The sequence below is a fragment of the Sprattus sprattus genome, assembly GCF_963457725.1.
Source record: "Sprattus sprattus genome assembly, chromosome: 3".
Classification (NCBI taxonomy): Eukaryota; Metazoa; Chordata; class Actinopteri; order Clupeiformes; family Clupeidae; genus Sprattus; species Sprattus sprattus.
The window spans coordinates 24,948,455-24,965,234 of record NC_137922.1 but is presented as its reverse complement, the minus strand read 5'-3'; the positions used below and the strand labels follow the sequence as shown (position 1 = coordinate 24,965,234).

Genomic DNA, 16,780 nt, shown 5'->3' with positions numbered 1-16,780 from the left:
ACCCCCTTCGTCCTTCAACATGGAAAAAAATGAAAAAGGAAAAAAAATCCATCAAACCATAAGATGGCAAGGAACATGAAGGAGGAGATGAAGAGGAGGAGAGAGGAAGAAGAGACAAAAAGAGAAGGAGGAAGAGAAGAGGGGAGCAGAGAATATTTTATGCTCTGACTGTACCAAATCTCTGCATCCTTCTATCAAAGCTGCATTTCTCCTCTTTACTCCCTCTCTCTTTCTCTCTCTCCCTCTCCTTTTCTCTCTCTCTCTCTCTCTCTCTTCTACTCTCTCTCCCTCTCCTTTTCTCTCTCTCCTACTCTCTCTCCCTCTCTCTGTCTCCCTCTCCCTCTCTCCGTCTCCTTCTCCCCTCTGTCTTTCCGTCTGTCTCTGTCTGTTTTCTCCCTATTGCTATTGGATCAGATAAGGTGTGAGCGCGCCTCAAAAACAATAACAGTCATCAGCTTCAAAACAATAAACAAAGCAGGCCTCGGGTAATACACAAACACACTCACAGACACACAGACACACAGACACACAGACACACAAACAAGCACATTTGTAAGCTAAATCAAGCTCGACCAAAAACCCAGCTTGAAATTGCAGGACACAGTATGCTTACACAGCAAACAATGACATCAAGCCAACAGAGGGCCACTCTACCGAGCCAGAGAGAGGGAGGGATAGATGGAGAGAGAGGAAGGGAGGGAGACATAGAGCGGGAGAGCAAAAGAGAGAGGGAGGGAGAGAGAGAGAGGAAGGGAGAGAGACAGAGAGGGAGAGCGGGAGAGAGAGAGAGAGGGGGAGAAGGAGGGAGGGAGGTAGAGAGAGAAAGGAGAAAGGGAGAAAGAGAGAGAAAGATGCTGACCACAGTCTTTCTCCTCCTCATTCCCTGGCGTGGGGCCGTCACACACACACACACACACACACACACACACACACACACACACACACACACACACACACACACACACACACACACACACACACACACACACACACACACACACACACACACACACACACACACACACACACACACACACACACACACACACACACACGCACTCAGGAAGCACGGTCTAGACGCCAGGATTATGGCGCTTCTCATCCAAGCAAGCGTCTCCTCTCTCTGTCTCCCAGAGGACAGAAGCAAAACAAAAACACAAATACTACCCCCCCCCCCACGCAAAACATAAACACAAATACCAACCCCTACACCCCCCCCAACACCACCCCCCCTCGCCGCTCTTCCTAAGCACACTCATTTGGATGCAGCCTGGGAGTTCATTTCAACCATAATGTCAGGTTTCAGACCCACAGTAAAAGCTACAGCAGACATGGGTCAGAGGGAGGGCAGTTCCCCCCGCACTAGTGACACTACCCTACCCTCCCCACGCACTAGTGAAACTACCCTCCCCACACACTAGTGACACTACCCACCCCTCCCCACGCACTAGTGACACTACCCTCCCCTCCCCACACACTAGTGACACTACCCTCACCACACACTAGTGACACTACCCTCACCACACACTAGTGACACTAGCTTCCCCTCCCCACGCACTAGTGACACTACCCTCCCCTCCCCACACACTAGTGAAACTATCCTCCCCACGCACTAGTGACACTACCCTCACCACACACTAGTGACACTACCTTCCCCTCCCCACACACTAGTGACAGTACCCTTCCCACGCACTAGTGACACTACCCTCCCCTCCCCACACACTAGTGAAACTATCCTCCCCACGCACTAGTGACACTACCCTCACCACACACTAGTGACACTAGCTTCCCCTCCCCACGCACTAGTGACACTACCCTCCCCTCCCCACACACTAGTGAAACTATCCTCCCCACGCACTAGTGACACTACCCTCACCACACACTATTGACACTACCTTCCCCTCCCCACACACTAGTGACAGTACCCTTCCCACGCACTAGTGACACTACCCTCCCCTCCCCACACACTAGTGAAACTATCCTCCCCACGCACTAGTGACACTACCCTCACCACACACTAGTGACACTAGCTTCCCCTCCCCACGCACTAGTGACACTACCCTCCCCTCCCCACACACTAGTGAAACTATCCTCCCCACGCACTAGTGACACTACCCTCACCACACACTAGTGACACTAGCTTCCCCTCCCCACACACTAGTGACAGTACCCTTCCCACGCACTAGTGACACACTACCCTCCCCTCACCACACACTAGTGAAACTACCCTCCCCTCCCCAACAGGAGTCTGATGGAGCCTAATGGTGAACTGAGACACCTGTTGGCGCCAGAGGGCTTGGCTTTAACTGGACAGTGAGGATGCTGGCCTGTTCCACAAGCAGATTCAGTTCAACAGGCCCCACGTGATGAGTGATGAGATCTGACATGAGGCATCAGCACAACCTCAAGACTCGGCCTCAGCCTCAGCATCAGCATAGCCTCAGCCACCGTCATCAGCACAGCCTCAGCATCAGCACCCCCCCCCCCACGCAAAACATAAACACAAATACCAACCCCTACACCCCCCCCAACACCACCCCCTCTCGCCGCTCTTCCTAAGCACACTCATTTGGATGCAGCCTGGGAGTTCATTTCAACCATAATGTCAGGTTTCAGACCCACAGTAAAAGCTACAGCAGACATGGGTCAGAGGGAGGGCAGTTCCCCCCGCACTAGTGACACTACCCTACCCTCCCCACGCACTAGTGAAACTACCCTCCCCACACACTAGTGACACTACCCACCCCTCCCCACGCACTAGTGACACTACCCTCCCCTCCCCACACACTAGTGACACTACCCTCACCACACACTAGTGACACTACCCTCACCACACACTAGTGACACTAGCTTCCCCTCCCCACGCACTAGTGACACTACCCTCCCCTCCCCACACACTAGTGACACTACCCACCCCTCCCCACGCACTAGTGACACTACCCTCCCCTCCCCACACACTAGTGACACTACCCTCACCACACACTAGTGACACTACCCTCCCCTCCCCATGCACTTGTGACACTACCCTTCCCACGAACTAGTGACACTACCCTCACCACACACTATTGACACTACCTTCCCCTCCCCACACACTAGTGACAGTACCCTTCCCACGCACTAGTGACACTACCCTCCCCTCCCCACACACTAGTGAAACTATCCTCCCCACGCACTAGTGACACTACCCTCACCACACACTAGTGACACTAGCTTCCCCTCCCCACGCACTAGTGACACTACCCTCCCCTCCCCACACACTAGTGAAACTATCCTCCCCACGCACTAGTGACACTACCCTCACCACACACTAGTGACACTAGCTTCCCCTCCCCACACACTAGTGACAGTACCCTTCCCACGCACTAGTGACACACTACCCTCCCCTCACCACACACTAGTGAAACTACCCTCCCCTCCCCAACAGGAGTCTGATGGAGCCTAATGGTGAACTGAGACACCTGTTGGCGCCAGAGGGCTTGGCTTTAACTGGACAGTGAGGATGCTGGCCTGTTCCACAAGCAGATTCAGTTCAACAGGCCCCACGTGATGAGTGATGAGATCTGACATGAGGCATCAGCACAGACTCAGCCTCAGCCTCAGCATCAGCACAACCTCAGCCTCAGCCACCGTCATCAGCACAACCTCAAGACTCGGCCTCAGCCTCAGCATCAGCATAGCCTCAGCCACCGTCATCAGCACAGCCTCAGATTCAGCTTCAGCCTCAGCATCAGCACAACCTCAGCCTCAGCCACCGTCATCAGGACAGCCTCAGATTCAGCTTCAGCCTCAGCATCAGCACAACCTCAGCCTCAGCCACAGTCATCAGCACAGCCTCAGCCTCAGCATCAGCACAACCTCAGCCTCAGCCACCGTCATCAGCACAGCCTCAAGACTCGGCCTCAGCATCAGCACAACCTCAGCCTCAGCCACCGTCATCAGCACAGCCTCAGATTCAGCTTCAGCCTCAGCATCAGCACAACCTCAGCCTCAGCCTCAGCACAGCCTCAGCCACCGTCATCAGCACAGCCTCAGCCACCGTCATCAGACTCAGTATCAGCACAGACTCAGCATCAGCACAGACTCAGCATCAGTATCAGTGAACCAAACAGGACCAGTACAACTGGGCTAGCTCCCAGGCATTTCTGTGTGGAGTTTGCATGTTCTCCCCGTGTTCTCCCAGAAAAAACATGCAAAAGAACAGAACACTCTCTTGACGGTCCCTAACCAAGACGGACGGTTGAACTCACTTGGTCCCCGGGCGCTTAAAAGCTGCCCACTGCTCCTGGGTTCCTGGAGGAAGGACAGTCCGGGATGGGAAAATACAGAGCAGAAATTCACAGCGACCTCAGGCCTGTGTGTGCGTGTGTGTCCTGTATCGCCTCCATATATCCACATGTGTGTTGCAGTGTGTCGCTTGCGCCATTAATATCTGACATTTATATTATTATTATTAACCCCGTTTCAGCTCTACTGCTGAACCATACAGGACCAGTACAACCCAGTTTCAGCTCTACCACTGTGGGTCTAGGGGGGTCTAAGGTCCAGCGGCACCCAAGCTCCCAGCCACCCCAGGCCGGAGTCCCAGTGGCAGCACAATGGCCTGGTCTGATAGGAAACAGGGTGCCGGGCTGTGGCAGCAGGGCTTTTCCTGTGAGCCACAATGGAGGGAAGCTGTTCATTTCCTCCCCCGTTTTGTGTCTCACTTGTTTGGCTTGCAGCTGCGAACCAGGAAACTGATCTCCACTTCCTCCGCTGTGGCTCCGGCTCGAGCTGCTCCAGCGAGAAAGCCAGGCCTCTGCCTCTGCCCTCAGCCTCTGCCCTCTGCCTCTGCCTCAGCCTCTGCCTCCCGCTGTTCCCTACAAAGTCCCTTAAACCACAGCCAACTCAAACAACAACCACGCAGGACAAGACCAGACCAGAGCCAGACCAGACCAAATCAAACAACATCAGACCTGACCAAACCAAACAAGACCAGACTAGATCAAATGAGACCAGACCAGATCAGACCAAACAGGACAAGACCAGATCTAAGGAGACCATATCAAACCAGACTATATTAGACAAGAACCCCCTCTCTCTTAAACCCTTCACACCCCTCCCTCTAGTGCTGCAGACAGGCCTAAGGCTCTCTGTTAAAGGCCGCCGTGCCGTGACCCCTCAACTCCCAGACACCTTTCACTTCTCAGATCTGGGTCAGCAGAGTTCAGGGCTGGTGCTCCGGTTTATGTCGCTGGCAGAGCCGGGCCAGGCTGGACTGGTTTGTGGTTTGTGTGTTGGGCTGGGCTGGGTCAGGTCGGGATGGGTTAGGCCAAGCCACGCCTCAACCCTGTGTCTCCACACAAGAGCTCCCTCTGAGCCACGAGTAACAGTAACTGGGTGCAGCAATCCAGTGTAAACAGGTAACAAATATCAAGTAGGACAGCCAGCCAAGAAGCAGGGAAAATGTAAGGATAAATGAGGACAGACAGCAAGCTTCAGCCCCTAAGGACAGGCAGTAGCCACCCATTCTGGACCTGGAAACTTCAAAACAACCCTCTGTTCCTCAAACTTCTAAAGCAAACTCTACTCTTTTGATATTATACATGAATATGATTAAATACGTTTGTCAGCTACCAACCGTTCACAAGTCAATCACGTGTGTGTTCTTCAGCTATTTAACATGGCCTTTATATATTAACTTACAACTGTGACAATCATTTTAAAAAGACAGATCATATAATACTGGATAAAGACGTAAGATGATTAGAGGATGTCGACACAGCTGGTTGTAGTAAATACAGCTCACAACATGAGTCAATGAGGGGATTGTTGTTGGGGGAAACAGTTAAATGAAGGAGTCAATAACTCAACTAGAGCCCCAACCGCCTTATTATGACAGCTAACATCTACTCTTCCCGCCCCAGCCAGGAAAGTGCATGCTTTCAGGCAGTTTGACGGTGACCTCATCTCCGTACTTAAATATACTGTAGCCTTCAATATCGCTTTCACAAAGCCCTGCCGCTTGGCGTACCACAGCGAATGAGGGGCCCGCATATTTTGGTGGTGAGACGTCTACAACTGCGAAAAGTGAGTCAACGGGACTGGCCGCGTCAAACTGCCCCTACAGTAGGGCTGGGTAGCCAAATACTAGCCATGTCGAGGAGGCTGTGGCTGATTCTGAATTAGAATTTCCTGGAGGTGTAAAGTGCATCTTTACACTCATAGCACTGAAGACCTGTGGTTTGACAGACCGCTGCTACTCGCATTGAGACAAACACATGACTATAAACGATCACATCATGCTACATATGACATTTGTTGAGCAAGGGCGTCTCTCCTGTTACTTCACATCACCGTCCGCAATTATACGCAAAAGGCATTTCTATCTTGTTTTTGCACTAAATGCCGTTATTATTAAATGTGCCCCGTTAGTAGCTACAAACGCAACGCCGGTTCCATTAATGCTCGTCAGATTCAAACGAAATGTTACATGTCGAGGAGAAATGTGTTGTGTTTCTGATCTATGAGAGGAAATGATCAAAACTTACCAACTGATGATGTGCGACGCGTGTAGAGCAGCCTTTCTCAGCGTTCACTCGCCTCTTGTCTCACCATTTCCTTTAAAAGGCTTCCGTTTAGACGTCCAATTTTGGCCCAAACACAAACGTTTAAATAATATCATATTTCATGCCCCGAATCTGTCTGAGGCTAAGCTCATCTACACACCAAAACTCTTGCTGTAACCAATTCTTTATATCGCAACAGCTGATACTATAAATAGAAGGCCTTTGTGGGGGGAAAGGTTTAACTTCTTAACAAAAGTCGGGTAGCGACGTCAAAATTGTTCTCTTGACTTAACCATTGTTATTTTGTGTGCATTCTAAATAATTATTGGATTTTTACAGACACGCAAAGAACGATGCCGTTACAGAAACGTGACTTTCTTTGACTCGAGAATCCCTTAGCTGAATAAATGGACTCTTCCAAAACCCTTCAACGCAACCCGTTACTTTTAAAGTGAAACAGGCGCAGTCCAACCCACGGAAATGTGGAAGTCAAAGGAATACAACTTTAGTACAACTGGACCTAAATGTTTGGAGGCATTTTTAGCCCTGAAATCTATTTCACTTGTCTTCGAGCAAATGGCACAGCAGATATGAAACGTGATTGCGCTTAAAACAACTTGTCTCGTATCTCAACGGGTATTTTATTGTAAGAACATTTCTACACAAATACTAGTCTACAGCCCGATGTCTGATGTAAAGACCCGGACCACCTCAATACACAGGTGTAGCTGTGGCTAGAAAGTCTCTGGAGAAACAGATTCAGAAATAGCTTCCTTTCCTGTAAATGCGTTTTCTCTTCTCTTTTGCCCTTGGTTTAGTTTTGAGCCGTCACTTCCAACTTCCCTGTAGGCTAATTCACCCTTAAACAAATCTGTTGCACAGCAATTCAATTCAATTGAATTTAAATTAAATTGAAGAGAAAATAAAATAAATGTACATACTGATACCATAGAAAAAGCATGTCGCTTATTGTGCACATATTTTTTACACCATAAAGGCAAAAAAGAAATGTCAGTGATCTGATAATATTTAATACATTGCAAACTACTTTGCTGTGTTTAACCTTGAAGTGTAATATGCAGTCAGTACTTGTTGGTTCATCATTTTCATATTGTAATTGAATCCGGCTATTGAAGTGTAATTTTATTAGCAATTGTACAACTGTACAGTTGTTTCAATGTCACAAAGCCTGAATTTGTTAATCCACCGTGCATATTTAAAACTGACAGTGATGAACTGAACAGTGTAAATAAATGAATAGGATCAAAGTGATATGAAATTCACCCCATGAACTTAAAGAATCACATCAAGAGACCAAAACAGCTTATCACCACATGCGTAGTCAGTTTTGTCACATATTCCAAAACCCAAAGTCCAAATGTCCAAAACCTTTGACAATGTCATTATTTACTGGTGATCTTAGGGGGAAATGTGGCCTGCACACTACACATATTTATTCTGGCTGCCCTGGATTAAAATACATCATATGTGCAGTGGTGTAGTCCAGGGTATACGCAGGCATACCGAGTATACAAACTTATTTTTCAAACTTAGTTTACCCACTTCTCAAAACAGGGCGTTTATCCTGTGCTGTATGGGCTGCTTAAAAAAACAAAGAGTATAACCACTTCTCCAGGGACCACTACTGAATGCCAGATATGGTCACATGATCTTCTGTACAGAGATCCAGTTCTGGGCCGGTGGTGTTTGGATCAGTATTTTGGTGTGTGTGTGCCTGCAAGTGTGTGTGTGTGTGTGCGTGCGTGTGTGCGTGTGTGTGTGTCTTATTGGTGTTTTTCCCCACCAGTGCCCTGTTTCATCGCATCGTCTCTCCTCTCTTGATCACACTGACCTCTTGCTGTCTCTGTTCTGTTGCAGGCCCTAATCATTGGATGTGTATGCAGTTTGGCAAAGTTAGTTCACCTACTGCTAAACATTACATTCTTGCTTCTCTAGAACAGTATCAATGTCACTCACAAACTTTGGAAAGTCTGAAGTATGTAGTGGATGAACAACTGATTTGAAATTCAGTGCGTTATTTTTCAGTGGACTGCATAGAGCAAAGACTTTCTCTGAAGTGGCCACTGATTCTGGTTACATCTCATGTCACAATCCTTGTTTCATGGACACACATGCCTATCACATTAATTAGGCAACATGCAGTGTGTGTGTGTGTGTGTGTGTGTGTGTGTGTGTGTGTGTGTGTGTGTGTGTGTGTGTGTGTGTGTGTGTGTGAGTGTGAGTGTGTGTGTGTGTGTGTGTGTGTGTATGAGTATGAGTACACACATCTCTGGAAGCGTGCTCCTGTTAGCGGTGTGCATTATCAGTGTCAGTAGACAGAGGAGAGAGAGAGCGCGTGTGCTGCCGTCTCTCCGGGAACCAGACACACTGCGCTAAAAAGCTCCACTCTACATGGAGGTGAGTGTGGGGTTGCTAGGCAACAGCGGGTCCTCTGCGAATCCCCATGCCTGTAGCTGGAATGTGAGACGCCTCTTGCAGAGATTTCTGAGAACCTCTCGCCTCCACCAGAGCATGCCGCGGTCACAAGCACCCTTCAGACAACCTCCCAGAATGCCAAGGAATAACCCAGAAATCAACTCACTAGACGCACAGACTGTGATTAAAAGGAGACAAAGCGCCGCCTTCGTTAGCCGGAACAGTGTGTGCGTGGGGTGAAGTGAGGCTCTGTTATTGGAATCCACCACGGCTCTCCTCACCTCAGCCGGCACAATAGAGCAATCAGACACGAGGCAATCTTTACAAGGGTGCTCGAGAGGAGACTAGGATCCTTTGTCTGTGCCTCTTCTGGTTGCACATCCACAGGCTGTGATGCGCTCCTCTCTTCCCTGCAGTTGGTGCTGATGAAAAGAACTCCATCCTTCCACTCCTCTGCAGCTTGTTGCCAGGGGCAACAGCAGTGATGAAAGCTCTGAACCCTTTTTGAGGCTAAAGCTTTCGGGGCTCGGTCTAGAGGTAGTCTCTAGTCTAGGAGAAGGGCATTAACACAGGGAGCCTTCACAGAAGCATTCACAAGCACAGATAGCATTTTAGATGACCACACTACACTAGGCTCCTTTACAGAAGCATTCACAAGCACAGATAGCATTTCAGATGACCACACTACACTAGGCTCCTTTACAGAAGCATTCAGAAGCACAGATAGCATTTCAGATGACCACACTACACTAGGCTCCTTTACAGAAGCATTCACAAGCACAGATAGCATTTCAGATGACCACACTACACTAGGCTCCTTTACAGAAGCATTCACAAGCACAGATAGCATTTCAGATGACCACACTACACTAGGCTCCTTTACAGAAGCATTCACAAGCACAGATAGCATTTCAGATGACCACACTACACTAGGCTCTAATGGGGCTGTGGGATGAAGCACTGCTTGATCCCTTAGTCACATGTAGAAAAGATCCACAGCAGAGAGCAAAAAAGACCGAATCAAGAGATGAAATGAGAGATTAAATCAAGAGCAGCCAAGGAGCTAGTACACTTCTGTTGAATAATGAGTATGGAAGCGAGGGAGCTAGTACATTTGTGTTGAATAATGAGTATGGAAGCGAGGGAGCTAGTACATTTCTGTTGAATAATGAGTATGGAAGCAAGGGAGCTAGTGCATTTCTGTTGAATAATGAGTATGGAAGTATCGCTCTCTCTGTCAGATTGTGACAACCAGGAGGGGTTGACAGAGTCATTCATAAAATGCCCATTCATAGGCAGTGCAGTGCACAACAGTCCCATCACTGGGCGAGGGGAAAGGATTTCTTTAGGGAGACCTGGAATAGGAAAATATATCGTGCAATTCTGTTTGATTTCACAGAAGTGGCTTCCTGTTCTGGTCCATAGTGATCATTCTCTCAGCACAGAGAGATTAACCAGTCTTCTACTTGCAGTGAGAGTGTGTGTGTATGTGAGTGTGTGTGTGTGTGTGTGTGTGTGTGTGTGTGTTTGTGTGTGTGCAGGGGCGGAGATCCCATTTCATTGCAGGGGGGGACAATACATGGGAACATTTCAGAGAGTAATTCCGGGGGGGGGGACATGAAAAAAATTGCTGTCACGAGAGCTAGCATAATTTAGCTGCTAAATACCGAATTCTCTAATAACAGTGACAAACAGAAATTCAACGTCAGTTTTAAATTCTCTAAACGGCAATACATGTCCTAACACACAACATCTACTCACAGACAAATATGAAAGTTCAAACGCATACCAAGGCTCTTCAAGGAGGAATTCAGCTGCATGCAAATTAACGTCTTCTCAAGTGCCCTGCGCAGCCGTGTGGAGTCCATGAGCCGTCCATTGAGTTAAAAGTAATAAAATCAGTTCCCGTGATAATCTCCATGAAGTCCAGGGTTATGAAAACTAAAGGGTCCAACCAATATATATAGCACTTGTTGTCTCAAAACATTTCACTTATGGTGAGTTAAACTCACTATCATTAATCTAGCCTACTGATTTTTGCTTAGCCTCCTACCTTGATTTCTACCTTTCATCACCAAAAATATAAATTGGCCAGCAATTTAATTAGTTTTTTTGTTCATAAATTAATGTAGGATGGTTGCAAAGCCTCATGGGAAATGCCTTTATCCAGTGATAGTAGGGATATGACTGACCGGCTGTCAGAGAGAGAGAGCAGGTGAGAGAGAGCAGGTGAAGCGGACCTGATGGAAACAATAAATGTAGACATATTCTCGTATTTTTTATTCTTTTATTTGTTTAAATCTCGAGACTGTAAAATCAATAGCACACTGGGTTAAGCGTAGGGTACCACGCCAGCGGCCCGGGTTCGCATCTTAATAATATAATTTTTTTTTTCAATTTTGTTGGGGGGGGGGGGACAACGTTATGCGAGGGCCCCGGGATCTCCGCCCCTGTAGTGTGTGTGTGTGTGTGTGTGTGTGTGTGTGTGTGTGTGTGTGAGTTTAACCAGTCTTCTACTTGCAGTGAGAGTGTGTGTGTATGTGTGTGTGTGTGTGTGTGTGTGTGTGTGTGTGTGTGTGTGTGTGTGTGTGTGTGTGTGTGTGTGTGTGTGTGTGTGTGTGTGTTTGTGTGTGTGTGTGTGAGGTTAACCAGTCTTCTTCTACAGCAGGAGAAGCCGTCTCACTAGTGAACCCCCCATGGAGAAGGCAGCGGTGTGATATTGTGACCAGGAGGTGGCAGTATACACTAATTAAAAGCTCACCAGGAAGCCATGGGTGATAATGAACTGCAACAAGCGAAGGCTGTCAGTACTGCAAGCCATCCACCTCATTCTTCATTCCTGAGGACAATAGGCTACACATCAATCAACACTTCTGTAAATGTGCCGGTGTTAACCAGTTGGCGGATTTCAACCAGAGTCCTTTGTAGTTGAGATGCTTTGTCATATAGGAGAGTAAGACAGTAAGACACAGTTAGAAAAGAACATATCAGATTTTTTATGAAATATCAGTATGTATTCCACATATACCCAACACACAAAGCGGACCATACTGGCAACGGGCAAGGGATATGGGCCAAGTTAGCAGCATGGAAGGCAGTAAAAATAACAACGGTAATGATGAAGCCCTTCTTCTACTTTGAATTGTTGTATTTTATATATTATATCAGTACGTATGTTTTTATTGTAATAGTGTTACAGAGTTATGTTGTTCATTAAATTGTTGTATGTTAATGTTATATGTTATATGTTTTATTGTTATAGTGTTATAGAGTTATATGTTATTTCTTGGTAAATGTTACTTGTTATCTCTATGACGTCTACTGCGTAGATGATGATGCTGGCCAAGTCTTAAGAATTTTGCTGTGCTGAAGCAATTTGGTGCGTGCCACAATAAACACTTTGACTTTGACTTTAAAACGACTTCTCTACCTTCTGTACCACTGTCGTAAGAGGAACAGTGCCTTACTTCAGTTGGAGGAGTTCTTACCTCTTAGGAGCATGATTGGCTGAAGGTGCTGCACCTGTGCTGGCTGATTGGGCGCTCCCCTCTCAGTGGTTCGAATTGTTCTACTTCAAAGAAAGAGTCAAGACGAGGAGAAGCCTTGCCATTCAGGATCTGTATCATCATGCAGGTGGCAGTGTGTTAAGCAAGAGTATCCCAGCTAAAGATGCCATATTTGCCAAGAATATTGCAGGGGTGGGGGGGGGGGGGGGGGGGGGGGAAGAATAGTGATTTCTGTCTTGACACCTTGAAATCCTGCTTGAACGTAGAGAGATTGGGCTTCAGTGTTACTTGAGTCCAGTTTGTCATACAGTATGTTGAGCGGGTGATTACCATTGCATTCATATGCCCATTGCATTCATATATGACCATTGCATTCATATTATATATGCCCATTGCATTCATATATGACCATTGCATTCATATTATATATGCCCATTGCATTCATATATGACCATTGCATTCATATTATATATGCCCATTGCATTCATATATGACCATTGCATTCATATTATATATGCCCATTGCATTCATATATGACCATTGCATTCAACAGCGCTGAGGTTGGCAGGCAGCTCCTTATCTATCTGAAATTAGCCAGGTTTGATTTTTTTTTTTTTTTGCATTATTTTCTTCACTTGTTTTTATTTTTAGGGATAAGTGGAATCAAGGATAATACTTGCGATATTGGTGTGCAGACCAATGGCAATCAGTTATGAATAACATGACCAGGAGAGGCCCTAGGACGGAACCCTGGGGGCACACCTATTTTATTGCGTTTCTATGTTATGTGTACTTATTATGTTTGCATATTTTATGTTTACTGTATGCACCAACTCACCAGCACAAATTCACTATCCTCACTTACACACTTAACTCTGCCTGCAAGATAGGACTGTATCCAATTCAGAACATTAGAGGTGGAATTAAACATGTTTGAGTTTACAGATGATTATTTGGTGGCTGACAGTATCAATGCCTTCTAAAAGTCTAAAAATATGGCCCCAATATAAACTCCATTTAGTATGATGTGCTCTCCAAGAACAAGCAGCTTGCTGCCTCAGTGGAATGGTTGGCTCGAAAGCCGAATTGCATTGGATTTAATGTTGAGATGAGTGGTCAGTTGTTCAGCAACACATTTCTCGATTTTGGAAGTGACAGGTAAAATGCTTATAGGCCTGTAATTGCTCGAACCAGTCGGCTCTCATGATTTATGAACTGGCAGAACAAATGGCTGACTTCCAGGCCATTTGAACCGAGGTGAATAGTGGTGTTAAAATGGCAAAATAAATCATTTTTTTTTAAAGTAGGCCTGCTCAAAACGCATTTATTGATTAACTCTAGGCCTAGGCATTTTGTTGCCAAACAGCAGAGGGAACAAAAGAACACGACAAGAACAGCACCCACAGTCCAGTAGATGACGCTGTCCGCCGTGTTCCAGCAGTTCACTAGTCAGTAATATTCATGACTCACTATTTTCTCTAACAGGGCTTCCAAGGTCCTCTTTTTTTTTTTCTCAAACCGACAGTACCTAACAGATTTCGGATTTCATTAGGATAGTTCATGCACACAGTTTCAGAGAGGATGTGAAATAATCCCTCTCGTTAAACTCCCTTTAAATCATGAATATGCTTCTGGCTGCTGAATTAAGCTTTCTAAATAAATATATCTTAAAGGCACAATATGCAACAATTATGCTTCATGATTAGGGTTAGGATAAGCAGTTTAACCTTAAAATAACAGCTTAAAAAAATTGGGGCGCTACAATGACTTTTAATATGGAGAATTGCGTCCGTGCCAATGGCATAGCAGGGTCGATAGGCATATAACTGCCTTCTGTAGTTTTGCCTGCCGATGCAGCTATCCGTTTATTTCATACTACTGGACGACCACTTCAGCATTTGCGCAATCAGGCACCCCTGATTAGGACCTTGGTAAGTGGCAGGTGTTTTTGAATGTCTTATTATAGGGCAATCCATGTACAAAATTGTGACAAGCAGCTTAAGTTCGAAATGTCTCACATGCATAAACTCCTGACCCCAGTCGTGTTCACGCGACTCTTTCCTAACCGTTCTTCGAGGCCTTTTGTTGTAGATCTCCTCGCAATGCTGGATGCGACGTTCCCAGCCAGTGAAGCCGAGCGAGCAGGAGCAGGAGGCTCCGCTGCGGTTTCCAGTTCACTGGTCTGACCTGGATGTGCATGTTAGCTCCGCGGCTTCTGTTTCTGCTGCTGTGGGGACCCATAGCCTACTGTGCGGGAGGGGAGGGCATGCCCTCAGTCTATTATGCCGTCTGTCTGACTCAGTTGTAAAAATAGACTGAGGAATGCTGAAACGTACCATTTTTGTCAGCAATCATTAGTTTTATGTAAATGCATATGGGGAGGTTGTCTTCCCCCTACTTAAAAAAAAAAAAAAAAAAAAACCTTTCTGATCAACTAAACCAAGAAACGGGAGGTGCATACTCCCTTGGCAAAGCAGCGTTAACACACAATTAACAACACATCTCTGGGCCATAGCAATTATCACGTTGAAGCCAAGTGTGGCCCTCTTTATGGTAGGCTACATTAAACTGAACACAATATCCCCCTTCTAAGAGCTCGCTTTAGTGAAAAGAGATGTAAGCAGAGCACGGCTTCCTGCATGTTCTGGTCCATGTATGACCCGTCCCCTTGTGACCAGAGGCACTGGACTTTAGGGTAAGGACATTGCTGAGAGACATACAATGCGTACACATTGAACATAAATGGAAAGACATATAATTCTAAAAAAGGTTTGGTTCCTACATCTGTGTTGCCAGTGAAAAAGAATATAAACCCTTATATCAACTTTTATTGCCTTCGAAGCAGATATATATTGCAGCATAGTCGAATATAGCCAAGAGAAGTAGGAGTCCGAGGCTTCAGTAACAGTGATTCAACGCCAGTCATCATCCAGACGGACTAAAATAAGTCAACCAGCTCAGAGTAAAAGCAGAAACGAAAGACTTTACTCACAGAACATCGGCACTTAACTGACATGATATTGCTCATTTTTACACCACACACACATTTGCACAGATACCTCAGAGTTCTCGGACGAGTCCCCAATAAAGGTTTGTGAGGACACACCCTTGCATGTCACTAGGAGTATAGAATATACAAAATATTTTAACCTCAAAAGCCAAGACAGTGTGACTCCTTGATATATTCTACAAAATCTGTACATTAATGCACGGGATCCATACATTCAGTGTTCTGTACAGCAATCAAATCTGGTGAAAGGTTTGCGTGTGCCGCTTGTTGTATAGTGTATTGTACGTCTCAGTTCTCAAACAGCAGATAGATCCCCTACAAAAGAAGCCACCACTGAAGCATCCTCAAGAGGACAGCTGTGCACAAGGCTTGTTTCACGTCCAGACACTAACAGTCATAACGGAAGAGCCCAAAAGCCTACAGAGATCCTCTTCAGACTTGTCACACCACAAGTTGAACAAATCATCTGCTTCTAAATATCACTGATAGCTGATAGTTCTGGTCCTGGCGTGAGACAGATCTGTGTGTGTGTGTGTGTAGTCCTGGCGTGAGACAGATCTGGCGAGCCCAGGCCAGATCAGGGCCTCATCGATTCCTCAGCCCACTGTTATGGACGCAGCCTGTGCATCCTCAAGCAGAAACAAATGCGCCAATGTTGATGGCTGCATCATACCCTTTTCACCGTCATCAGTAGTCTCAGCACATGGGTGATATAGCAGACAAACTATTGGCAAAGCCATCCACATCTTAACAAAACCTTCAAATTGCTTTTATTTTCCAAGATCTAGATCTAACTATATTGTTCAACCAAATGATTTAAAAAAAAAAAAAAATCAATTACTACAACAACGATGACCGTGTATTTGCAAGTGGTCACCTGGCATTAGCAAAAAACAAAGTAGGGAAAAATTGAGTGACCCACCCGTGCCAACTCAACACAGTTCATCTCTCCACTGTCACGGTATCCATTCTAGGCCAATGGAGAGCACTTTTCGCTAGTGAAGGCTTTCCCAACTCTCTCTCCGAGGCACAGTTTAGACTTGTGGCCACTTTTCCAAGACAAGGTCTTTATAAAAAATAACATTTAAACCCACACAGGTTCTTTTCAGGAGATTTTTTTTAATATACAACATGGTATTTACAGATATTTAACAGGTGACACTATGTATATCACATTTCCCCCTACAGGTGTCTTTATTTCACATATTTTTAATGATAAATAAAATTTCAAAATCATACACCCCCCCCCCCCCCCCACCAACCCCTCAACCCTTTCCCTCAAA

The 16,780-nt window shown here is 46.2% G+C and overlaps 1 protein-coding gene across 3 annotated transcripts in view; it reads right to left on the bottom strand.

Annotated features, from left to right (window-relative positions):
- The window catches only part of mrasb (muscle RAS oncogene homolog b), a 14,728-nt gene extending 8,036 nt beyond the window's left edge, over nt 1-6,692 (bottom strand). For 2 of the 3 annotated variants that reach the window (XM_080833835.1, XM_080833837.1), the window contains exon 1: nt 6,528-6,692. The gene's annotated coding sequence lies outside the window, so the exon portion shown is untranslated. Of the gene's footprint in view, nt 1-4,247; nt 4,291-6,527 lie in introns of all 3 variants that reach the window. The other variant, XM_080833836.1, reaches the window with a different exon arrangement.
- Between the last annotated feature and the right edge of the window lie 10,088 nt (nt 6,693-16,780).